The sequence below is a fragment of the Mauremys reevesii genome, linkage group 25, assembly GCF_016161935.1.
Source record: "Mauremys reevesii isolate NIE-2019 linkage group 25, ASM1616193v1, whole genome shotgun sequence".
NCBI classification, from domain to species: domain Eukaryota; kingdom Metazoa; phylum Chordata; order Testudines; family Geoemydidae; genus Mauremys; species Mauremys reevesii.
The window spans coordinates 3,914,785-3,941,385 of record NC_052647.1 but is presented as its reverse complement, the minus strand read 5'-3'; the positions used below and the strand labels follow the sequence as shown (position 1 = coordinate 3,941,385).

The 26,601-nt window shown below is 56.5% G+C and overlaps 1 pseudogene; it reads left to right on the top strand.

The window, feature by feature from the left end:
- Nucleotides 1–20,672, top strand: LOC120390875 (annotated as a pseudogene).
- The last annotated feature ends 5,929 nt before the right edge of the window (nucleotides 20,673–26,601 follow it).

Here is a 26,601-nt window from a genome sequence, read left to right as displayed (position 1 = left end):
CCCAAGGAAGGCTGCTGCAGCTGGTGTCCAGGAGCTCCAGGCAGGTAAGGAAGCCAGGGCCTGGGAAAGACCAGTTGCTGCACCTGAGTCGCTTTGGGGACGGCGGGCAGAGAGTGGCTGGTGTGCCCCCCGGAGAGCCCAGCACCAGTTGTTATGGGGGGAGGGGGGCAGGAGCTGGAGGCGCTGGGAGTAAAAGCTTAGAGCCAGCTGCATGCAGGAGGGTCTCGGAGAGGCTCTGGCTGGGAGGGAACCGCACTGAGCCTCCAGGCAGCTGGGGCAAGGTCCAGCTCTGTGCAGCAGCCCAGAGCTGGAGTGTGCAGGGGGCAAGGGCAGGAAAGGAGCCAGCTGTGCCCTGGAGCTGTGGGACAGGTGCTGGGCCCTGAGGGCTAGAGCCAGCTGTGTGCGGGGGGAGGGAGGGAGCAGGAGCCAGCTGTGTAGCACAGGTGAGCCGGGAAGAGGGGCTGTGGGCACTGCGGAGGGCAGGTGCGAGCACTGGCAGCTCTGCAGCATGGCGAGGGTCGAGGGAGCCGGCGCCCTGCTGCCAAGTGCCCTGCCCACCCAGGGAAGCTCCGTGGCAGTTTTACAGACCCCAGGCCTGTGCCCTGGGGAAGAGTCAGGTGGCTGCAGTAGATATAAACCCTGGCAGGAATCGGGGGGGGGGGGGAGGGGGGAGAAAAGAGGAGAGTGGGATATGAGACCCCCCCACACACACACACTGCTTCTGGGGAGCAGGAAGGGCTATTGGGTAGATTGGATCCCCCACACAGCCCTTTCCCCCTGCAACTCCCTGCAAGGAGATCATTGCTCCTTGTTCTGCAGCCTAGTTCCAGCCTCTTTGGAACCCCCCTTCAGGTAGTTGAAGGCTGCTATCAAATTCCCCCTCACTCTTCTATTCTGCAGACTAAACAGGTTCCCCCAGCCTCTCCTCATAAGTCATGTGCCCCAGCCCCCTGATCATTTTTATTGCCCTCTGCTGGATTATCTCCAATTTGTCCACGTCCTTTCTGTAGTGGAGGGCGCAAAACTGGACACAATACTCCAGATGAGGCCTCACCAGTGCCGAATAGAGGGGAATAATCACTTCCCTCAATTTTGCTGGCAATGCTCCTGCTAATGCAGCCCAATATGCTGTTAGCCTTCTTGGCAACAAGGGCACACTGCTGACTTGTATCCGGCTTCTCGTCCACTGTAACCCCTAGGTCCTTTTCTGCAGAACTGCTGCTTAGCCAGTCGGCCCCAGCCTGTAGCAGTGCAGAGGATTCTTCCTTCCTAAGTGCAGGACTCTGCACTTATCCTGGTTGAACCTCATCAGATTTCTTTTGGCCCAATCCTCCAATTTGTCTAGGTCACTCTGGACCCTATCCCTACCCTCCATCGTATCTGCCTCTTAGTAGCTCAGTAACCTACAGCTTGTCACAAAGGGACCCAGTGACAGTTCACCCCTGGTAACGCCCTGTCTCTCCCCACAGGATGCTACCGTTCACGGACTGGGTGCTGGAGCTGCTGAGCATGGAGCGGACCCCCCTCCATGCTTACACCATCTCCGCCCTGCTCCTTGCCCTGCTGGCCCTGCTCTTCCGTACCCTCCTGCAGCTCGGGAACTCCTGGCACCGCTACTATGTGAACTGCCAGCGTCTGCGCTGCTTCCCAGAGCCCCCGCGTCGCAACTGGCTGCTGGGACACTTGGGGATGGTAGGTGTCATGTCACGTGGGGGTGGGGAGGGGGTGAGTGTCTTCTCTTCCCTCTTACTCCTTGCTGCCACTGAGACATGGCTTGATCCCTGCTGGGAGGAGCCACCCTTGCCCACCCCAAGGGAGGGAGGGGCTGGTGGAATAGCCCCTGAGAGGGCTGTGGGTAGGTGACTCTGCTGGTTCAGGACTCTCCTTCCATCCCAGGTGAAGGGTTTTGGTCCCAGCCGGTGCATGGCCTGGAAGGTCGCTCAGGGAGTCATGCCCATCCATCAGACACGTGGGAATGGGGTAGGAGACAAGGGTCCTGGGACAGCTCCACCAGGTTCTCAGCACACGCCCTGTCTGGCACCAGAGTGGGCAGCATCTGAACTCAGTCAGATGTCCTGACCCAACGAGGAAGCTGGAGTCAGAGGCATCGGTCACACTGCTGTTCCCATCCTGCTGTGGATCGGGCCCTTCCTATGGCTGCTGGCTCTGATGCACCCCTGATACAGCAGGGCCCTGGGCTCCATCTCTGGCACTGGATGGGGCGGGAGTGGTGGGGCAGCTGGGGCTCTGGCCCACATGCAGAGTGGCGGGGTGTGTGTGTGTGAATGGCCCCCTACCCACCCAGTGCCCTGCACTCAAATGCCGCATTCTCCAGGCAGGGCCCAAGGCTGAGTGTGGGATGTGCCCTGGTGGGTGACTCTGGGCTCCGGTGCCCAGACACTTGCCCAGTGGCAGGGGCTCTAAGGAACCAATCCATAGAAGCCTCTCTGCTCACCCCTGCCCCTGCCATGCTCCCTGGCCCAGCCCTGTGCCACCCCTGCCAGCCCGCTGCACCCCAGTGGCTCTGCCTGCATTGGCGGTGAGTGGCCCCTGGGCCTGTTCGGTCGCCTTTGCTGTGGAGCAGGAAGGGTTATAAAGCCCTTGGCGGGATGGCCCCACCTGGTGTAGCTGTGGCAAGGGCCTAGCCAATCACCATGTGCCGTGATATCAGGCATGGGCCATGCTCAGGAGTGAGGGTCTTGACAGATACACTTGGTGCGGCACGTGGCAGTGGGCAGATCCCTGCCTCTGATCAGAGGGTCTGATTCTGCCCCGTCTGGTGTGCACTGACTTGCTCTGGACTCTAGGAGGGACCCAACCCTACCCTATATTAACTCTGCCCCGTCCCTCCTGCAGTTCATACCTGGTGAGGAGGGGCTGAGCATGGTGTCCCAAACAGTGGCTACATTCTCCCAGGCCTGTGTGACATGGATGGGGCCCTTCCTACCAGTCCTGGCCCTGGTGCACCCTGATTACCTCAAGCCGATCACAACAGCCTCAGGTACGCTGGCTCCTGGGGGGGGGTGGTGAGACTGAGGGTATGTCTGCACTGCATGTAGACACCCGTGGCTGGCCCGTGTCAGCTGGCTCGGGCTGTGTCAGGCTTCCTTCTCCACTCTGAACTTTAGGGTACAGATGTGGGGACCCATATGAAAGACCCCCTAAGCTTATTTACCAGCTTAGGGTAACAGTAAGCTGCCACCACCAAGCATGTTTCAAATCTTAGGGGAGAGCCACTTGGGAAATAGTTGGGGGGAAAGGCAGAGTTCCAAGTCCCTAACCCCCCCTCCCCTTTCCTGGGCAGATGTGAGACTAATTCCTCCCCCCCCCCAAGTCCTTACACCCCTATTCCTGGGTAGGCTTGACAGTATACCCTCACCAATTAGTCCTGGTGAACACGGATCCAAAACCCTTGGATCTTAAAACAATGAAAAATCATTTAGGTTCTTAAAATAATTTTATTTAAAAGAAAAGGTAAAGTTCATCTCTGTAAAATCGGGATGGAAATAACTTTACGGGGTAATCAGATTCAGAGAGCCCAGAGGAACCCCCTCTAGCCTTAGGTTTAAAGTTACAGCAAACAGAGGTAAACCCTCTAGCAAAAGGAACATTTACGGGTTGAGAAAACAAAGATGAAAACTAACATGCCTTGCCTGGCTGTTACTGACAAGTTTGAAATATGAGAGACTGGTGTCCGGTCCCTCTTAGTCCCAAGAGTGAACACCACCAAAACAAAGAGCACAAACAAAAGCCCCCCCCTCCTGCCCCCCAAGATTTGAAAGTATCATGTCCCCTTGTTGTTCCTTTAGGTCAGGTGTCAGCCAGGTTATCTGAGCTTCTTAACCCTTTATAGGTAAAAGGATTTTGGTGCTTCTGGCCAGGAGGGATTTTATAGAATTGTACACAGGAGAGTTGTTGCCCTTCCCTTTATAGTTATGACAGGCCATTACACTGCAGTGTAGATATTTTGGTTGGTGCTGGAGCCTGGCCTCTGGGACCTCCCCCCATGGGGTCCCAGAACTTAGGCTCAGGGCTGTAAAACTGCAGTATAGACATTGGGATCAGGCTGGAGCCCGAGTCAGCTGACATGGGCAGGTCACAGGTGTCTAATTGCAGTGTAGACGCAACCTGTGGGGCCAGAGATGAGACACTACCTGGGCCCCTCTAGCCTGTCCCCGGGGAACCTATGCAGGACTGGCCTCAGCAGTGTGTTCTCCAGGGCCCTGGCCAGGCTGCTGTGACCATCCCAAGGGACAAGGCTCCCAGCCAGTCCCTCACCCCCAGTGTGACATCATGCTGGTCTGAAGGTTTTCCTGATCTGCCCCAGGGTGGGGCTGGGATCCAGTCACCTGGGGCCCTGCAGAGCAGCCCAACCAGAGCCCTGGGGAAGGCACCAGAGAGGACAATTTGCCTGGGGAGCTAATGGGCCTCTCCCAGCAATAGCTCCTCAGAGTCTGCACTGTCCAGCCTGGATCTCGCTCTGCTCCAGGTCAACCCACCCCCACCCCCACCCCCACCCCCGTGGGTCGTAATCCCCATGTTCTTGTACATAATCAGTGCAGGCTCCTTGGCTGAACTGACTCGCTCCTGCCCGGGTGAACCAATCCTTCCCTGCCACCTTGGCTGCTCTTCTCTGGGTTCTGCACTGTGTGGGCCCAGCAGCCTCTTCTGGCCTTGACAGCTGGAATTGGGTTACTGTAGAGAGGGGTCCAGGGGGCCCAGAGCTGAATGCAGGGTGGGTCAGGCCAGGAGGGACCGTTCTGCTCCTCTAATCTGACTGCCCATGTCACACAAGCCAGAGACCCTCCCCAGAGCTCCCTGCAGCCGGCCCCGAGCTCCTGGCTGTGCTGGAGGGAGCGTTACAAAGGGACAGCCCATCTCCAGTAAAGACTCCCAGGGATGGCAAAGCCCCAGCGTCCCTGGGCCAGTTGTTCCCACAGCTCGTTCCCCTCCCTGTCAAACACTTGCACGGCACTGCCAGTCTGAGTTTGTTCCTGCTGGATGGCAGAGCCCTCTGCTGCCAGGCGTCCCTGCCCAGGGTGGGGCTGGTAGCTGGGATCTAGGCATCTATTTTCCTGCTCTCTAGGAAATTAAATCCATTGGGCTCCTATAGCCTTCCCCGGAGAGGAAGGTTTTCCAGAGCTTGAGTAGTTCTGGTGCCTCCTCCTGGACCCCTCCCTCGCTGTCACTGTGCTATTGGAGGTGGGGCACAGTGGAGGGAAGGGCTATTGCCTCCCTGCTTCATTGTGGGACAGCTCTGCCCAGGCAGCCCCAGGAAGCTTTAGTCTGTCTCGGGGGCCGTGCTGCATTGGAAACCCCATTGGACCCGGGCTGGGCTCTGCAGAATCTCCTTCCTCCGAGGCAGTTCTGGATCCCCCCAGAGGATGGGCTGCCTTAGTCCAGCTTCTCCAGCTCCCTTGATGTTGCTGCTTTTGCTGCAGGCCAGTGTCTGCACCAGCTCATCCTGGGCGAAGGCCGTCAACGTGCTCTGTGCAGGGAGGCAGGGGAATAAAATGGGGCTAAGTAGCTGCGGGGGCCAGGTGTTCATGGGGGTCTTCCTTGGGCCCTGGTGTGGGCTGATTCCTGTTTGACTCGTGAGAGATTGTGTCATTTGCTGCTTTGGGGAGTCCTGCCCAGCCAGCTCCTGCTACGCTTTGGCTGCAGGGGCACCTGGAAGCTGCCTGCTGCCATAAGGGGATGGGCGCAAGTACAGCGATGCCCCTGGACCCCATGGGCGGGGGGAGCAGGCAGAGCGCCTCCACGGGCTGCAGACTGTGAGCTTCCCGACAGCTACTGCTCCACCTTTAGAAGTGAGGACATGGTGCCCCTATGGCAACACTTCCGCGGGCGCCCCCCCCCCCCTGCTGTACCTGGTGCTGCCTGGAGCCATGGACAAGCCCTCACCCCACCAGAGCCACTGAGCACTAGCAGCTCCTCTGCTGGGCACAGGGAGCACAGCCTGGCTGTCTCCTGCATGGAGAGCCAATGGTCCATAGCCGGGACTGAGGCTCTCAGCTCCATCAGCGCTGTGCCCGGGCTCCTGGGAACAGCAGGAGGAGGGAGCCGGCCATGCAGGGCAGACCTAAGGCAGCACCCAGCAGGAGCTGCTACACCGCAAAGACCCTCCGCCTGGGCAGGGTGCTGGCTCAGACACTCTGAGCAGCAGGGCCAAGGGCACTGCCTGGCTGAACAGCTTGGGGGCAGCAAGCAGAGCCACCTCCCCACTGCTGACTTGTCGTCATTGGTCTTGCAGGAGCAGCTGAGGCCCCATGGGGAGGACATGGAAACACTCCAGAGGCAGGATAGTGATGGCCAGCAATGATCAGTGACGTGGGGAGCTTGTGCTGGCCCTGTCCCCTCTCTGCCACCCACGGAGAGTGGCCCCTGCTAGGGCGGGTTGCCCAGTGCTCTGGCGTCTCTTGTAGTGCCAGTCACCCGGGTGCTGAGAGGAGTCAGCGGGTGTAGCAGAGGGTGAGGGTTCTCTGCAGATCTGCCCCCGCTAGCACCGCCCTGGTGAGCAAGTTGCTGGGGCTGTGCGCTGCAGGGGGATGTGCAATGAGCAGAAGCCAGACTCCGAAGGAGTCCAGTCCCCGGCCTGGTTGGTGCTCCCTGGCCTGGGGGCTCCTGCTCCATCCTCTGCTACCCCCTTGCAGAGGCGACATCTCCGTTCCCGTTAACGTACTGCTGCCACTCTTTCCAGTTAGCCCTGTTCCAAGTGGCGCCTGGGCTCGCAGGGCCAAGGGCACATGGAGCTAAGCAGGGGCCTGTTTGCTCATCCCTGAACTGCTGCCCATTCCAGCAGCTAGGGGCTGTGCCCAGGGACCCAGTTCCGTCTGCTGAAACTTTGTAAACAATCCCTGTTGCTGATGCAGCAGCAGGAACAGAGTCCAGCTCCCTCCCCCAGTGCCAGGCTGGCTTGGCAGGACACAGATGGGGGAGGTCTGGCTTTAGTGCTCCAACCCAATGGCTGGGTCTGAGTGGAGAGAGTTGCTCCCTGGAGCAGAGCTGTATGTCACTGTGCCAGGACAGGGGTGTTTTGGGGGTCAGGAGCCCCTAGTCAGTGGGGCGGCTCAGCACTCAATCTCCTGCTCAGCTCAGCTGGATGGCAGAGAAGCGCAGGGCAGGGGCTGTGTGAATGCATGTAGCTAGTTCATGCCAGGGCTGAGGGCTCATGCCCCTGGGTTCAGCTCTGCACAGAGAACAGCTGGGATAACACAGGAGTCCAACCTACTGCCAGGTGAGGGCAGTCTCCCCTCCCCCATTAGAAATGAAGCTGGGGGCACTCTGAGAGCAGCCCGCAGTGCGTCTGCCTGGGGAGCTGCTGCTCCTGCAGGGGGCTGAGTCAGGCGCTGGGCCCAGCGCGTCGCCCTGGCCCGAGGCTAACCCATGGCTCCTCGTTGTAGGGTCAGAACACGGAGGAGGGGATGCAGTGCGTGGACGAGCTTGTCGGGCGCTATGGCAACTCCTGCCTTTGGTGGTTTGGCCCCTGGCTTCCCATTCTGCGGCTCTTCCACCCAGAGGCAGTTAAACCCGTGCTGCTGGAGTCAGGTAGTGAGGGTGGCCCCAGCGCCAGGAGTTTGTGTGTCCGTCCGTCTGTCCCACTGTCCTGGGGCTCAGCAGGGGTTGGATTCCCAGCAGGTGCCTGGAACTATCTGTTGTGTGTGCTGCTCCCTAGAAAAGCCCCTGGCCAGGAGGACTGGCTGCTGAGACCAGCCCTCCTCCACAGGGCTGAGGAGGAAGCTGCCTGGCTCTTGGAGCTGGGGAAGGGCTCAGGTCTCGGGCTGAGCTAGGCACATGGCTGCTGCCAACCCAGGGTCCTTAGTGAGTTCCCCTGGCCCCAGAGGGGTTGGGGCAGAGGCTGTAGCCAGCCCTTAGCGTCCTGAGAGGAGCACATCCCCCTGGCTGCAGCTGCTGTCAGCCTCTGGGCCAGTGACCCATGGGAACAAAGGTTCCTTGCAGCCCTGCCAGCGTCCCTGGCTGCTGGGGCTGGTGATAGGCGAGTGGGGGTAGCCCAGTGGGTCTGATAGCATCTAGCCAGCTCAGGGACACACACACCTGCCCTTCATCAGCTCAGTCCATGGTCCTGAAGGGGGTGCAGGGGAGAAACAGGTCAGGGGGTCTCATAAGGACTAAATGCCCAATGTTCTTGGGGGGCAGAGAGTGTGGGGCAGATACCATTGTGGGGGTGCATGACTGTGAGACATCAGGGGAAATCTGGAGAATGGTGCAGAGAGTGGGTGGAAGAGTTGGGAGTAGAACCTGGGAGTCCTGGCTCCTAGTCCTCTTCAGGCCCTGCTGTAGCCACAGGATCCCCACCCTGCTCCCAGAGCCGGGGATTACAACTAATAAATAGGGAGCTTTGAAGATGCCAAGCTCTGTACTGTGAAGGCCCCATGTGACTGCTGAGCTCCCGCGGTCTGTGACTGCCCAGGTGGCCTGTCTGTCACTCTGCAGGCCCGGCCCAGGCTGCAGATGCTGCTTGCGCCCTGTGTCTTGCCTGTCCGGTGACTCGCTCGGAGCAGAGCCTGCTCTGCGTGAGGGGCCTGGTGGCTCAGTGCCTGGTCCCTGTCGTGTGGCTCCTTCACCCTGTTCACTGAGCCTGTCCCGCTGCTAAGGAGGAGCCTGGAGCAGGGTGTCCAGCAGGGCTCTACCTTGTCTGACGGGGGCTCCTTTCACAGAGGGATGCTCCAACGCTCCTTAGGAAACAGCCAGTGGAGCTGGTGGGTGCTGGACAGCTGTGGCTGCCCCTTTCCAGACTAATAGGTCCTGCAGCTCCAGCCGGGGCTCCAATACCAGTAGCCCTGCACTCCTTCCCTGTGTCCTGGTCCGTGTATGTGTGTGTGAGTGCTGGCACCGGGGTGCACCCCAATACCGCCCCCTATCCGGTGTTTCTGAGCGGTAATGCCAGGGTGTGCCCCATTACAGCCCCCCATGCCATGTGTATCTGAGTGCTAGCGCCGGGGTCTGCCCCATTATCACCCCCTGTGCTGTGTGTATCTGAGCGCTAGCGCCGGGGTCTGCCCCATTACCACCCTCCTTGCCGTGTGTGTCTGAGCGCTAGTGCTGGGGGGCACCCCATTACTGCCCCCCGTGCCGTGTGTGTGTCTCAGCACTAACTCCCGGGCCTGCCCCGTCTCTGGTCTCCCCCACAGCTGCCATCGCGCCCAAGGACTACATGTTCTACGGCTTCCTGAAGCCCTGGCTGGGTGAGTGCGCTTTCTTCTGGGCTTGGATCTTGTGCTTGGTGTCATGGGGCCCAGACCCCAGGGGACGGGCTTGTGGGGAAAGGAGGGTGTGATGTTCCCCTCTGGTGTTATCTAGACTGGTGATCTGCTAGGTCACTCCAATCCTTGACTCTGGGAGCCAGCCTTACTCTGCTCTGCTGTGACAACCCCCACGCCTGGGCTGTTCACACACAGCCTCTGGCATGTAACTGCTCCTTGGACTGTGCAACTGAATGACACTAGCCAATATCTCTGGTCCCAGACACAACTCCAGGAACCTCCGTCTTGCAGTGTCCAGTTATGCCCGCTGGAGTCTGCAAGTTTATATAAGTTCATCAGTGTAACAAAGAAATTGATATGTACCAGGCTTGTTATCCCAAGGAGAGTATCTGACACACTTCAAACCAAGTTTCGGGGGAGATAGCTCAGTGGTTTGAGCATTGGCCTGCTAAACCCAGGGTTGTGAGTTCAGTCTTTGAGGGGGCTACTTAGGGATCTGGGGCAAAAATCAGTACTTGGTCCTGCCAGTGAAGGCAGGGGCCTGGACTCAATGACCTTTCAAGGTCCCTTCCAGTTCTAGGAGATGGGTATATCTCCTATTATTATTATTACCAAACACACTGCTTCAGGTAGAATAAACAAACAGATTTATTAGCTACAAAGATTGATTATAATCACTTAAAATCTAAGCATAGCAAGTTGGATTTGGTCCAATGAAATAAAAGCAAAACACATTCTAAGCTGATCTTAGCACTTTCAATGCCCTTACAAACTTAGATGCTCCTCACCACAGGCTGGCTGGTTGCTCTTCAGCCAGGCTCTCCCCTTTGATCAGCGCTTCAGTCACTTGGTGGTGTATTTGTAGATGGAGGTGGACGAGAGAGGAAGAGCCTGGCAAACGTCTCTCCCTTTTATCATGTTCTTTCTTCCCTCTTGGCTATGCTCCCCCCCCCCCCTCGGGGTCAGGTGAGCATTACCTCATCGTGGTCCCTGACTAACCAAGGGAAGGGGGGTGACTCACCAACGTTCCCTCACCAAAGGCTCTTGAGCAAAGTCAGCTGTCATGGGATAAGAGGGAAGGTCCTTTCTGGATCAGTAACTGGTTAAAAGACAGGAAACAAAGGGTAGGAATAAATGGTCAGTTTTCAGAATGGAGACCAGAATGGGACCAGTGCTATTCAACATATTGATAAATGATCTGGAAAAGGGGGTACACAGGTGACAAAATTTGCAGATGATACAAAACTGCCCAAGATAAACCCAAAGCAGACTGCAAAGAGTTTCCAAAGGATCTCTCCAAACTGGGTGACTGGGCAACAAAATGGCAGATGAAATTCAATGCTGATAAATGCCAAGTAACGCACATTGGGAAACATAATCCCAACTACACATACAAATGGATGGGGCCTAAATTAGCTGTTACCACACAAGAAAGATCTTGGCATCATTGTGGATAGTTCTCTGAAAACATCCACTCAATGTGCAGCGTCTGCCAAAGAAGCGAACAGAATGTTGGGAACAGTTAGAAAAGGGATAAATAATAAGACAGAAAATATCCTATTGTCTCTGTATAAATCCATGGTACACCCACATCCTGAATCCTGCGGGAAGGTGTGGTCACCCCATCTCACAAAAGATATATTGGAATTGGGGTTTGAAACAGTTTCCGTATGAGAAAAGATTAAAAAGACTGGGAGTTTTCAGCTTGGAAAAGAGGTGACTAAGGAGATATGGCCACTGTCGGCAGACAGGACATGGGGCTGGATGGAACATTGGGCTGACCCAGCCTGTCTGTCCTTATGTCGGTGTGGAGCTGGAGCTACTCATGCCATAGCCGTGAGCACCAGCACATGGGTGTGCACAGGATCACGCACAGACCTTGACATGCGCATACACCTCCCTGCACATACCACCACACACTTGCACATACACACGCATGCACCTGCATTTTCATGCCCACATGTGTCCCCACAAACACACGTATTTCACTCACACCCCCACCCACGCTCCATGCACGCATTGCACACACATGCACACTCTCGTGCCTGCTCAACATGCACCAGGGAGGTTGGTTCTTGTTGAGCACCCCAGCTGGCTGTGACCCGGGGGCTGCTGGGGGCCTGGGCTATGGGATGTCTGCCATGGCTACCAGGCTCTGAGCTGAGTGCCTGTCATCTCAGGGGACGGTTTGCTGCTGAGCAACGGTGCAAAATGGGTGCGGCACCGGCGCATGCTGACGCCAGCCTTCCACTTCGACATCCTGAAGCCCTACGTGAAGATCTTCAACCAGAGCACTGACATCATGCATGTGAGTACCTCCCCTCCCCCCACGGCACCAAATCCAGGCCTGTGCCTCTGGCCCTCCCACGGCACATGCTGCCCTGGCACCCTGCTACCCCCAGCCTGCCCATGACTCTGCCCTCCTCCCGTGGCATATGCTGCACCATCACTACACTGTGCCCCTGGCCCCGCACCCCCCCTCACTCCAGGGCATATACTGCACCGATACCCTGCCCACCCGCCCGCCTGCCCACTGCTCTTGCACCTGTCCCAAGCGTATGCCCAGCCCTGTCACTGCACCAGTCCACTAACCTACTCCCCTGTCTGCTTGCCTGTCTCTGACGCTGGCCCACCCGCACTGCGTGGGCACCGGGCTCTGCAGTGCTGTCCCTGCGGGCAGCTGCTCGGGTACGGCTCTCACGGGCACTGTTCTCCCACAGGCCAAGTGGCGCAGGCTGGTGGCGTCAGGCTCCACCTCCCTGGACATGTTTGAACAGGTCAGCCTCATGACCCTGGACAGTCTGCAGAAATGCGTCTTCAGCTACAACAGCAACTGCCAGGAGTGAGTGACACGGGGGCAGCTGTCCCAGCAGGGCCCTGCGCTGACCCGAGGGTGGGAGCCCCCTCATTGCGGGAGGTCAGAGTTGGGAGAATGGGCTGCAGGGTCCCTCCCTTCCTGGCCTGGCCCCAGCAAGCCCGTCCGGATTCATGGAATGGGTCCCTGAACTGGAGGGTGTAACTGCCGGCCTGGGCAGGAGCAGGGGGCCTTCCAGGGAAGGTGAGTCTGGAGGTGTTGGGGGGTTTCTGTAGTGGCTGCACCAGGCTTTGGTCAGCACTGGGGGTGGAGCTCCTCAGCTCACTGGGCAGAGGCTGGTGCTTGGTGCTTCCACTCGCTGGTCTGTCTGCGAATGCCTGTGGGGTCGGCCTGGCTGTGCTCAGGGCCGGCTCCACTGTTTTGCCTCAAGCAGCGCGCGGATTGCCGCCACGGACGGCGGGGGCCGTCCGTGTGCCGGTAGGGTGGCACGTGGGGTTCCGAGGCGGCGGCAATTCGGCGGCAGCTTGTGCCTTCAGCCGGAAGACAGAAGCTGCGCCGCTGCGGACAGCTGAACATAGAAGCTGCTGCCCAATTGCGGCTGCCAGGGAAATGCGCGTGCCACCCTAACGGCACACGGACTGCCCCCTTCGTCCGCGGCGGCAATTTGGCGCGCTGCTTGGGGGCAAAAACACACGGACTGCTGCCCCTTGCAGATTGCCGCCCCAAGCCCCTGCTTGGGATGCTGCTGCCTGGAGCCGGCCGTGGCTGTGCTGTGCTTCTCCTGGGGGATGATCCTGCTGTCACATCTCGCTGCCAGGAAGCTCCTCACCTCAGAACCCTCCTGCCCCCAGTTGATACATGTACTGCAGGGCCCTCTTCTGCAGCTTGTACCTGTTTTACTGCACTGGTGCACGTTGGCTCCCTGTCATAGGACTCTACCAGCTGGCTGCGGGACCTGCCAGTGCAGGGGGGCCCCGGGCTGGCTGCGGGACCTGCCGGTGCAGGGGGGCCCCGGGCTGGCTGCGGGACCTGCTGGTGCAGGGGGGCCCCGGGCTGGCTGCGGGACCTGCCGGTGCCCTGGGCTGGCGCAGGGATGTGCTGGGAGCCCAGCATTTCTGCCCACAGTGTGCGAGTTCAGAGCGGACCCCATTGCCAGAAACAGGACTGAGGGCTGGGCTGGAGCCACCTGGCAGCGACGGGGGAAGTGGCTGGTTTCCTGGCAGGCAGGGAGTCAGTTCCCACCTCTACCGCAGTGAGGTGACCCATGACCCTGGGGAGCCCGGGCTGGACTTGCTCACACCAGGATGCCCCAACCCATCAGCCTGTTTTGGGGAGGAGTCCGAGATCGGCTCCTGCCAAACCCACGTCCGTTCTGTCCAGCTGTTGGGGAGGGGCACTTTTCCATCCCTGCCAGGCCCAGCTGTGCCCTGAACCCCACCCGTCCCCCACAGGCACCCGCTGAATGACCAATCTCCCCCATGCCCTGCTGCCATCGCTGCCCTATGGGGATGGGGCCTCCTGACACCCCAGAGTCTGTGGTGCTCCCAGGGAACAGGCTGCGTTAGCCTGGGGGCTCCTTGGAGCCTGCCTGGGCCATGCAGCCCCCACACTCCCCGTGTCTGGGACTGTTTATGGTCCCTGTGACTGGGGTCCCAGGGAAGCCAACTGAGGTCACTCAATTAGGGTGACCTGCAACGAATGGGCAGGCAAACCCCCAGCTGGTGGATATTCCAATACTTAGATATACCAAGTCAGCACAAAACAGCTTCTGTTATACCTCACTGGTTACTCAGAAGTCAACAACACAGTTCCCTTAAAGCAGCCCAGCCTCAAGCCTCCACCTAGACACCCAAGTCAAATATGATGAGGATCAATGAAAATCTTATTTATCATATAAAACAAAAGGTTCTACCAATCCCAAAGGATCGGACACGTTACCTCCCAGGTTAATGAATATTCCAGATCTTACCCAAATCCATGTTTACAGCTGATTCTTATTAACTAAATTAAAATTTATTAAAATAGAAAAAAGAGAGAATTGGTTAAAAGAACAGTATACATACAGAGATGAGTATAATTCTTGAGGTTCAGATTTATAGCTTTGTAGATGCAAAGAGTTCTTTCAGAAATAGGTTATAGTCCAATGTTTATATTCAGGGAGGTCCTGTCAGAACTAGGATCTCAGTCCTTGTGACTTAGGTTTCCCCTGCATGAAGCCTCAAGCAGATCTGAGATAAACAGGCTCAGAACCCAAGGGTCTGTTATACAACTCCAGGTCTTCTTTGGCAGGTCGGAGTCACTAGGCCAACAGTAGGCAATCGGGGTGACTTTGAAGTAGGTCCATCATCAGTAATTAGCTACACGAATTAACATAAGGCAGTTGCCTGTTTTTCCACCATTCGCAGATGATTGGCTGTACATTTCAAAGAGAAAGGAATACATCGATATCCTGCATTTACAATTCATTTAAATGCTAAGATGTTCCTTTGATCTCTGAATTAACAGAGTACAGCCTAGACAGGGACTGTTTGATTACACTGTTGACCTCTACCAATATATCTGTAAATAGAAAAAAAACACTTTTAAGGGCTGAATTTGAGCTGCAGGATGCTTAACCCTTTCCGGTGGTACGTCACAGTCCCACACTGGCTGAGCCACAGCAGCAGCCAAAGATACCCAAGCTCAGTCTCCTCCCCACCAGCCGGCCCAGAGATCCTGTGGTTGGGAGATCACACAATCGCTCTGTTGCAAGGCCCAGCCCCCTGGGATTCCCCAGCTCTGATCAGGGCGCACCCCCCGGCCCCAGCCTGTCAGTACATGCTGGCCTGTTGTGTTGCAGGACGCCCAGTGACTACATTGCGGCCATCCTGGAGCTCAGCTCCCTGGTGGTGCGACGCCAGCACTGCCTGCTCCTGCACTGGGACTTCCTGTACCACCTGACGCCCGACGGGTGGCGCTTCCGGCGCGCCTGCAACACCGTGCACCGCTTCACAGCCGACGTGGTGCAGCAGCGCCACCAGGCCCTGAACCGCCTGGGCAGGGAGGCCTGGCTCAAATCCAAGCAGGGCAAGACGGTGGACTTCATAGACATCCTGCTCCTGGCCAAGGTAACATGGTGGGGGCCTGCCCCATGGTGGTGGGGGGGAGGTCACTGATGTCCTGCTATTGGCCAAGGTAGCAGAGTGGGAGGCCGTGCCCTAGGGAGCTGGGGGTTGGTTGACGTCCGGGCAGGGCGTTGCCAGGTGGAAGGTGCTGTGTGGTGTCTGTCACACCAGGACTCGCCCCCCAGCCCAGCTCTCTGGAGCGGCCCAGCCAGAGCTGCCTTCCCAGCATGCTCAGCGTGGAGCAATATAAACTGCACTTGGCGCCATGGGACCAGCACCTCTGGGGAGCTCGAACCCCAGAGCCAGGCTGGGCATGCGGGGAGGGGAGCCCACCTTGGGGCCTGGGGCTGTGGGGCAGGGCAGGGGCTGCCTCTTTCCTTGGGCTGGGGTGGAGGGGAGATGGCCTAGTTCACTCCACCCCGAGATGTCCCATCCTCCCAGGCTCTGAGATGGGGCAGGCGTGGGCTGGGCCCTGTGGGGAGCCAGGTTACCCATCCAGCAGTGTGTGCTCTGTGCAGGATGAGGACGTCCAGGACCTGTCGGAGGAGGACATCGCAGCCGAGGCCGACACCTTCATGTTTGAGGGTGAGAAGCCACCCTGGAGAGGTGATGGGGGGCCCTCCTGCTGACCTCACAGCCTCATGTGGGGGGATGGGTGTCACGGAGTGTGGGGGAGTCAGGGCCCTGCACCCCCCACTTCCTGCGATTCACCGTGACTCTCAGCCAGCCAGTAAAACAGAAGGTTTATTAGACCACAGGGACACAGTCTCAAGCAGGGCTTGTGGGTAGAACCAGGGCCTCTCAACCAGGTCCCCCTTTGGGGCAAGGATGTTAGACCCCAGACTTGGGGTTCCCTGCCTGTTCCCAGCCAGCCCAAAACTGAAACCAAAAACCCCTCCAGCAGGCTCTCTCCCTGGGCAAAGGTGTCGACTCTCCACCTCCTTCCTGGCTCAGGTTACAGGTTCAGGTACCGTCCCTCACCTAAAGTCATCCCCTGCTCTCCCATCCCCCATGCAGACAGCCCCAGTAAAACTAAAGGACATTCCCAGGTCAATCCACCCTGCTCCCTACTGCGGTCACAATGGGGTCTCGGCAGATGACATGGCTCTGGTGGGGAGGCCAGGAGAGCTGGGTTCAATCCTGGCTCTGAGTGACCTGAGTGTGCCTTTTCATGAAATGGGGCTAAGACAGATCTGCCCCTGGGCACTGCCAGACAGTCCCAGCAATGGAGGCAGGGCGCTAGAGGGGGCAGATACTCAGAGTCACCCCACTCGCCTCCCATGCACAAGGGCCTGGAGTTCCCAGCTGGCACTGCCAGAGAGTCACAGGGAGCAAGGCCTCAGTAGAGGTGCTGGCAGGAGCTGAGCCGGGCAGGGTCCCTCCAGCCTCGGACTCTCCATGTTCCCTCTCGGCCCCCTGGCGTGGCGGCTCTCACGCGGCGCTGGCCTCTCACTGCAGGCCCCGACACCACCGCCAGTGGCCTCTCCTGGGTGCTGTATAACCTGGCCTGTCACCCGAGTACCGGGAGCGCTGCCGCGAGGAGATCAAGGACTTAATGCGGGACAAGGAGTCAGAGGAGATTGAATGGTGAGATGGCTGCTCCGGCTGCAGTGCTGGCTCTGTCCAGTGCAGTGCGGACCCCCAGCACCACCACTTCCAGGGCCTGTGGGGCCTCCCCCACCCTTTAGTCCCAGCACAGCCCCCGCCCCACCTGTGAGGGTTAGCATAGCTGCTGCCCTCCCCTCCCTGCTGGGGTCCCTTCACCTCTGCCAGCCCCGCAAGCTACAGGGCTTCCCCTGCAAGATGGGCCTAGGCTGCTCCCCAGTGCCTGAGGGCCCTGCCGCTCTGGGTTTTGCCTGCCCTCCCCAGATGCCCAAGGGCGCTGCCACTCAGGTGTGCTCGCCCCTCCCCCGCCGCTCACGGTGTCAAAGGTCCCCTCAGTGCCAGCTCCATGCAGATGTGACTCTGTCCCAACCCTGGTGCCTGACTCATGAGCTCACACTGGGCCTCTCATGCATCCACCTCTGGGGCCAGCGCTAAGCTCTGCTCTCTGCAGGGAGGACCTGTCCCAGATGCCCTTCTCCACCATGTGCATCAAGGAGAGTCTGCGCCTGCACCCACCCGTCACGGCCGTGTCCCGGCGCTGCACCAAGGACATCAAACTGCCCGACGGACGTGTCCTACCCAAAGGTACCAGCCTCCTTCCCTGCCCCCCAGCCAGGGTCATGGCACCAGAGCTGGGCCCATAACCCCTGAGGTGCTCAACCCCTCCCCTCCTTCTCCCTTTGCTCTCTAACGAGGCAGTTTCCTCTCTGGCAGGGAACGTCTGTCTGATCAGTATCTACGGGACACATCACAATCCTGCTGTCTGGCCGGAGCCCCAGGTATCGCTGGTCACTCTGTTCTGCCCCTTTGGCTCTACTCCACCCCACGGCCACTTCCAGCGTGGCACTAGGGGGCGCTGTGCTGCAGTGGTGGGATTGGGGGGCTCAGTAGGGGGTGCTGTCCCCTGGCAGTCACTGCTGACCCAGTGCCTCACATAGCACTAGGGGGCGCTGTGCTGCAAGGGGTGGGATTGGGGAGCTCGGTAGGGGGAGCTGTCCCCTCACAGTCACTGCTGACTCAGTGGTCCGGCGTGGCACTAGGGGGTGCTGAAACACCAGCAGTCTAGCAGCTACCTATTCCCAGCGACCCTCCCCAGAGAGGAAGCTTCCCCCGCCCCCGAGCTCGCCTAGAGGGGAGTGAGGGTCGCACCCCCATTCACACTGGGCAGGGCTGGGTCACTGGGCTCGGCCCGGCTCTGAGTGCTGGGTGGAGGCAGAACCATCCCCGCTGCCAGTGCACAGTCCCAGTGGGCAGCTCGGTCTTGGGGAGCCTGGTGTCCATGCTGTACTGGGGGCGGGGGCTGCCTTTGCTCCCTCCTCGGCTCAGGGACCCCCCCCCCAGCTCCCCTCACCATGCCCTGTGCTTGCTGCTCCAGGTCTATAACCCGCACCGCTTCGACCCAGAGAACTCCAAGAACAAGCCCCACTGGCCTTCATGCCCTTCTCTGCTGGACCCAGGTAACCTGCCTGCCGGGCTCAGAGCCCTCGCCGCACGAACTGCCCCTGCTCCTTTTCCTCCTCCCCCCCGGCTGCCCACCAGCGAGTGGCTCCCTGTTGGTGCCCTGGCTGCAGTGAAGCATTGTGGGATACGCAGGAGTTGGCCTCTGATCAGTGCTGGGGTCAGCTGTTATTGCTGAGGATCTGCCCCTTCTCCCACAGGGGGGTTGGGCTCCCCCCAGCGTCTGTCTGTCCCTGCGGGCAGTGGGTTCTGGGGTGTCTGGCCCTGCTCCCCCATCCCTGCTCTCACATGGCGTGTGGTTTCTGGGCGAAGAGCACCGGCTGACACACCTGGCTCTCTCACAGGAACTGCATCGGGCAGAACTTCGCCATGGAAGAGATGAAGGTGGTGCTGGCGCTGATGCTGCTGCGCTTTGCCGTGCGGCTGGATGAGAGCAGGCCTGTGCGGCGCAAGCCCGAGCTGATCCTGCGCAGTGAGAACGGGCTGTGGCCGCACCTGGAGCCGCTGGGGCCCAGCCATGAGAGCCGGCCCCCCGCACCGCGCTCCTAGGGCCATCCACTGCCACCCGCTGCAGGGGATCCAGCCTGCTCCACACAGCTCAGGGGCCTGCCGAGTGGCAGACCAGGTGGGGATCATGGTGGGGCCAGAGGTTAGCAGACACCTGGCAGTCAGCTCTCTCCTCTAATCTAGACCAGCCCTCTGTACCAAAGCAGGCACTGTGGGGTCCAGGCATGGGGCCCTGAAGGTGCTGCAGGCTCCTTTCAGACACCAGCTGCTTAGCCCTCTCCCACCTGCCCCTGGGAGCGAGGGTGACAAATGCCTTTCCCCAGCCCCGCTGGATGTCCACGGCCACCTGGTGACTCAATGTCAGAGCTAGAAATGGAGCCCAGCAGCCTGGCTCCCGGCTCGGCCCACTCACAGCCTAGGCGACCCCCGTGGCCTGCGTTCCCTGCCCTCACTGGCCAGAGTCAGGGTGCCCGGCAGTTCGACCGCTAGCCTAGGATGTGGGAGACCCGTGTTCACTTCCCTGCTTGGCCACACAGGGAGCCTGCGGCCTTGGGCAAGTCACTCTGCCTCTGGCCCTCAACTCCCATCAGTGCAATGGGGCTAATGGCCCTGCCCACGGGGGCTGAGGGTAAATGCAGTCGGGGGGTGAAGTGCCACATAATTATGTTGGGCATCTAAGACCACGTGGTCAATAACCCTCACTGCTGTGGGCTCGTTAGTGGATCAGCCCCTGTGTTTCCGCCAGCCCCCCCGTGTCCTGATGCTGCTGCCTGGAGCTGAGGGTCTGGTCTCTCTCTCTCACTCCCTTTCCCTGGAGGGTAGGAATCTTCCCTCCCGCCCACTCCCCCTCTGTCCTGCTCCCCCCACTTCTGCACTCAGCAATCCACCGTCTGGTCTGGGGCAGGAACGCTGAGGGGCCTGCGGACAGGTGGCTCAGTGCTCTGGACGATCTTCCTGAGGGGCCCCCAGGAAGATCTTCCTGAGGGGCCCCCTGGGTGAGAGCTTCTGCCTTGGGCTGCTGTGGATGGCTTTGAGGTGGGGCAGCAATCCAGGGGGCAGCTGCCTAGCAGTCGCAACCTGCTGGCTGCAGTCACCCAGAGGAGTTGGGGCAGGGAACCTGTAAGTGTGTGTGTGTTTCTCTCTGTAGTGCCCAGGGGGGCTGGCTGCAGACCCAGCAGGGACCTACTATCTGCCACAGGGAACTCATGGTTCAAGGAGACAAACAGTGGTTGAGGGCAGGGAGTAGGGAGCTTAGTGTGGCCCCTGGGGCAGCTGGACCTGGAACTGGGAGACAGTTGGTTTCATGATATTTCCAAGTTTGTGCCCGAGCACGGTGAAGTCCAAGGCCCCTGCTGCAGGGAGGAGGCTGTGGGATCCGGCCTGGGGGTTTCAGGATCTGGCCCTCGAATCCGGTCACTGAGCTTTGGGTTCTGTCCCTCGTCCACATGGTGGCAGGCTCCAGCCCTGGGCTCATCCCCTCCCTCCCATCTCTCTGGTCCCCGCTGCCTCCTCAGACTTCAGCCACATGCTCCATTCCTTGGCTGCAGGGCTCCAGGACCGAGGATCTGGCCAAGAGTCTTCTGGCTCTGGTCCCCAGCTGTGAGGCAGTGGGTGCCGGCCCCAGGCTCACCCACCCCCCATTGCCCTGGCCCACTCTGCCTCATCCAGCCCTGGGCTTTGTCCACATGCTCAACCCTGGCCACGGGGCTTCAAGCTCAGGCCACGGGATCCGGCTGCAGGGTGTTCGGCTCTCTGGCTCTGGCTCTTGGCCATTCAGTGGCAGGTGCAGGCCCCTAGCTCACCCCGCTGCCCCCATCAACTTTGGCCCCTGCTGCCACTTCCACTCCCCCCATTGTCCATGGTACCCACTGCTTCCTCCAGCTCCCTGTCTGTTCCCCCCACTGCCCTGGGGCTCCGCTGCCTCCATACCCACCTCCCCATCCAGGGCTTAATTTGTCTCCGGGCTTGTCAGGGCTGGGTAAGTGCTGTGAAAAGTGATATTTGTATGTTTGGTAATGTCACTTTTCAGAGCAGACCGAGTAGCGAGCTGGGAGGCTGTGAAAAGCAACATTAACATACAAGTGTCACTTTTCACAGCAGCAGATTTACTAGCTCGCAAGGCTAAAAATAACCAACGCAACCAAAAAAGCAAAAGAAACTACAATGAAAAAGACAAGAATGTGCAGAGCCCTTTGTTTGCGTTTCTATTCTGCTCAGGGCTAGTGAAGAATAAAGACAACTGGACTTTATTTTTTCTGTTCAGTCTGCAAAAAAAACCCAAATCCTCCATAAATAAATGACACTGCTTTGGACATGCGTATGTGCACATTTGTTTGTTTTTCCTAATATTAGTTAAGTATTTTAGGAACAAGGGTCAGAGCGGCCACCAGCAAGAGTCGCCGCCGTTGCTGCGGGGCCCCTGCGGAATGGTCGGGGTTAAGAAAATTGGGGGAGATGAAAGAACTGAGTGTTGACCTGTGAGCGACTGGTTCTTGGAACACCAGGGTTGTGCAGAGTCGCAGTGAACACCGTTGTGTGGTGCTATCGAGCCGGATTCATTTGCTACGTGGAAAAATGGAGCAGGTTATTCTACACCGTGAACTGGTTTGCTTCATTACTAATGTGTTGTGTAACCAGTGACTGGAGTCTTTGTATTCGCACATTTGTGTCTGAACGGGGTGGGGGCCCAATGTTCTTTGTGCCCAGGCCCTCAATACATTTGAACCAGCTCTGCCTGCTGTGACCCAGAGGCTGGCGCCCAGTCACTGGCAGGGAGACTCTGGGCAGCTGAGGGGGGCGAGGGGCAGCAAAGGCTCAGGTCTCATTGCCCAGTTGTTTGTGTTATACTCCCCCACCCCCGTCTTCTCTGCCTGCGGGGTGTGACAGCAACACCCACATGGGTAACGCCACCTGCAGCAGGGAACCTTGGGCCGGGTTCCCCAGCACACCAGGCCCAGCAGCTCCAGGCGTTTGAACCTGGAACAAAGGCTGATGTTCAAACAACCCAGCGGCTGAAAAATAAAACCAGAATAACAGAAATCCTGTAGGTAGCTGCTTCTACACCACGTAGGCAGGAGCCCAGCCCCAGCTGTGCTGCCTGGGCAAAAGGGCCAGGGGTTTAACATCCCCCCCGTCCTTTGAGCCGACTGGGGTGGGGGGGCACTCACTTTGACAGTGGGTTACACAGCTGTTTACTAGCTGGCAGCAGGATATTGGGGCTCAGGAGTCTTGGGTTTTGCGTCTGTCTTGGGGAAGAGAAACAGGAGTCACAGCCAGTAGCTGGTGGGCAGGACTCCCGGAGTCTCTTTCTGGCTGTAGGAGGGGAGTGGGATTTAATGGATTATAGTGTCAGAGATTTCAAGGCCAGAAGGAACCACTGTGCTCAGCCAGTCTGCCTTCCTGCAGAGAGATCTGTTAGCCAGAGACCCTCAAGCTTTATTTAAGAACTCTGGGTGATGGAGAATCTGCCCTCCCCTCTGAGTCAGCTGTTCCTAGGGTTAAGTCCCCTCCCTGTTAACCATTGTCACCATATTTCCAATCTGACTTTGTCTCACTTCCGCCATTGGCAGCCATAGATGTTAGCCTGGTAAGGCATAGGCATACGGGAAGGCAGAAATGCAATGAGCCTACGCTTCCCAAGGCCTGGAAGATAATAGCTTAGCTAAATTAATTAGGGTGTAAGGCCCAAAAGCCTTAGAGTCAGGGCCGGCTCTAGCTTTTTTGCCACCCCAAGTAAAAAACAAAAGGGCGGCCGGAATGTGCCGCCCCAAGATTGACTGGAATGTGCCACCCCTTAAAATGTGCCACCCCAAGCACGTGCTTCCTCTGCTGGTGCCTAGAGCCGGCCCTGTTTGGTACCTCGGTGCGGTGAGAGTCTGGTGTCTCCTTGGGATACACCACCAATGGTAACCCCAGGGAGGCCACACCTCTGTGCTACACAGCACTACAAATTTGTGTCAACCTAAATTACGTTAGCATACAACCATCACAGTTATTACATTGCTTGTGCGTGTGCACACTGCACTCCTTGAGTCAGTGGTGCGTGGTCTCACCAGGAGTGCTTGTATCAATGCAGAGTGCACCATGAGTAGCTATCCCACTGTGCAACTCACTGCCATTCCAGCCCAGAGTGATTAGAGACGTTTTTGAAATGCCTCACGAGGCTGAAACGAGTCACACTGCGCAAATCCTGCAGGCTCAGGCGCCCCGTGCTCACAATACTCAGGAGAGTAGTGCAGAGCTGTGCATGCTCCATGCTTCTGCCAGAGATAGCAGACACTGAGAAGGGACGCGCAGGTTTTGGGGGATTTTGAAAAGAGGTGTGAAATATTATGGGATGCAGAACACTGCATTATGGGAAGTTGAACACATGTTCCCAGTCACTCCTGTGCGTCCTCACTATGAGCGCTTGTGTCAATTCAGAGTGCAGTGCATGTCTGGAGTGGCTCACGCCCATGAGTGCCTAGCTCAGAGCAGACTGCCAATATCAGGGCAGACCCCCAAGCTGGTGGTGTGTTCTACAATTAGATTTCACCAAGCCAGTAACAACTGTGAACTCCTGGATCACTATACGAGCCTTACCATGGAGTCACACGCAGTCCCCTTAGACTCTCCAGTCTATCCTGCCATCGAGACAAACTGGGTTTAGCGATAAATGGTCACTAACACCAAAAATGACACCACATTCAGGTTGCTTCCAGTCCCAAGAGACCAGTCACCTATCCCAGATCACTTGGTACTTTTGATCCTGCATCAAAGTGATGCCTGTAGCCAATCCTGTAAGAAACTAGCTAAAGGTTTATTAATTAGGGGAAAGGACTAAGAGCGTCATTTACCGGTCAAAGCAAGCGAACATGTACAACCAATGAGTTACCATCTGACTCCTGAGAGTGACAGAATTGTCCTGATCTGTCAATTCAAAGCGTCTTTCAGGGTACCCCAGGAGGCAGCCCCTGGGGATCTCTGGCTTCAGTTTCAAGTCTCTGGCCCTTCAGAGTTCAAACAGCCACAAAGGTACCGTTTCTTCTTACATAAGAACATAAGAACATAAGAAAGGCCGTACCGGGTCAGACCAAAGGTCCATCTAGCCCAGTATCTGTCTACCGACAGTGGCCAATGCCAGGTGCCCCTGAGGGAGTGAACCTAACAGGCAATGATCAAATGATCTCTCTCCTGCCATCCATCTCCATCCTCTGACGAACAGAGGCTAGGGACACCATTCTTACCCATCCTGGCTAATAGCCATTTATGGACTTAGCCACCATGAATTTATCCAGTCCCCTTTTAAACATTGTTATAGTCCTAGCCTTCACAACCTCCTCAGGTAAGGAGTTCCACAAGTTGACTGTGCGCTGCGTGAAGAAGAACTTCCTTTTATTTGTTTTAAACCTGCTGCCTATTAATTTCATTTGGTGACCCCTAGTTCTTATATTATGTGAATAAGTAAATAACTTTTCCTTATCCACTTTCTCAACATCACTCATGATTTTATATACCTCTATCATGTCCCCCCTTAGTCTTCTCTTTTCCAAACTGAAGAGTCCTAGCCTCTTTAATCTTTCCTCATATGGGACCTTCTCTAAACCCCTAATCATTTTAGTTGCTCTTTCTGAACCTTTTCTAGTGCTAGAATATCTTTTTGAGGTGAGGAGACCACATCTGTACACAGTATTCGAGATGTGGGCGTACCATGGATTTATATAAGGGCAATAATATATTCTCAGTCTTATTCTCTATCCCTTTTAATGATTCCTAACATCCTGTTTGCTTTTTGACCGCCTCTGCACACTGCGTGACATCTTCAGAGAACTATCCACGATAACTCCAAGATCTTTTTCCACACTCGTTGTAGCTAAATTAGCCCCCATCATGTTGTATGTATAGTTGGGGTTATTTTTTCCAACGTGCATTACTTTACATTTATCCACATTAAATTTCATTTGCCCTTTTGTTGCCCACTCACTTAGTTTTGTGAGATCTTTTGAAGTTCTTCACAATCTGCTTTGGTCTTAACTATCTTGAGCAGTTTAGTATCATCTGCAAACTTTGCCACCTCACTGTTTACCCTTTCTCCAGATCATTTATGAATAAATTGAATAGGATTGGTCCTAGGACTGACCCTTGGGGAACACCACTAGTTACCCTCTCCATTCTGAGAATTTACCCTTAATTCCGACCCTGCGGTCCCGGTCCTTGACCCAGTTCTCACTCTATGAAAGGGCCTTTCCTTTTATCCCATGACAGCTTAATTTACGTAAGAGCCTTTGGTGAGGACCTTGTCAAAGGCTTTCTGGAAATCTAAGTACACTATGTCCACCGGATCCCCTTGTCCACATGTTTGTTGACCCTTCAAAGAACTCTAATAGATTAGTAAGACACGATTTCCCTTTACAGAAACCATGTTGACTATTGCTCAAGAGTTTATGTTTTTCTATGTGTCTGACAATTTTATTCTTTACTATTGTTTCAACTAATTTGCCCGGTACCGACGTTAGACTTACCGGTCTGTAATTGCCGGGATCACCCCTAGAGCCCTTTTTAAATATTGGCGTTACATTAGCTAACTTCCAGTCATTGGGTACCAAGCCGATTTAAAGGACAGGTTACAAACCTTAGTTAATAGTTCCGCAACTCACATTTGAGTTCTTTCAGAACTCTTGGGTGAATGCCATCTGGTCCCGGTGACTTGTTAATGTTGAGTTTATCAATTAATTCCAAAACCTCCTCTACTGATACTTCAATCTGTGACAGTTCCTCAGATTTGTCACCTACAAACGCCAGCTCAGGTTTGGGAATCTCTAACATCCTCAGCCGTGAAGACTGAGGCAAAGAATCCATTTAGTTTCTCCGCAATGACTTTATCATCTTTAAGCGCTCCTTTTGTATTTTCATCATCAAGGGGCCCCACTGGTTGTTTAGCAGGCTTCCTGCTTCTGATGTACTTAAAAAACATTTTGTTATTACCTTTGGAGTTTTTGGCTAGCCGTTCTTCAAACTCCTCTTTGGCTTTTCTTATTACACTCTTGCACTTAAGTTGGCAGCGTTTGTGCTCCTTTCTATTTGCCTCACTAGGATTTGACTTCCACTTTTTAAAGGAAGTCTTTTTATCTTTCACTGCTTCTTTTACATGGTGGTTAAGCCACGGTGGCTCTTTTTTAGTTCTTTTACAGTTTTTCTTAATTTGGGGTATACATTGAAGTTGGGCCTCTATTATGGTGTCTTTAAAAAGGGCCCACGCAACTTGCAGGGATTTCACTTTAGTCAATGTACCTTTTAACTTTTGTCTAACTAACCCCCTCATTTTTGTATAGTTCCCCCTTTTGAAATTAAAGGCCACAGTGGTGGGCAGTTGGGATGTTCTTCCCACCACAGGGGATTTTTATTCCCTTTCCCCACAGTTCAAGGTGATGGGAGGAGTCCATGTGCACATCCCTCCTCTGGAGGGGGGGGAGAGCAATCAAAAAAATCCCACCACAGGGGATTTTTATTCCCTTTTCCCACAGTTCAAGGTGATGGGAGGAGTCCATGTGCACATCCCTCCTCTGGAGGGGGGGGAGAGCAATCAAAAAAGTCTGATGTTCCACAAGGGTTTGTCTGGTGTCTATGGGCCTTCTTGTGTTGGCCAGAAGATGACAGCTCCTGCGGCAAACTAGTATTTCACACCTGGTGATGTTTCTCTCCTCTCTTTGAGGGCTTCCAGTTTCAGAGCAAACACTGAAACTTACATTATGAATTGGGATTTACTGGTAATCTTATTACCAGTAAGATTGATGCAGCAGCAACAAACAAGCATTTCACAGAGTCTAAACACTGAACACATTCTGATAAGACGAATCCTTTATTTTGGGCAAAACTAACCTGGTCTGGTCTCCAGCTCTGAGGCCATTTG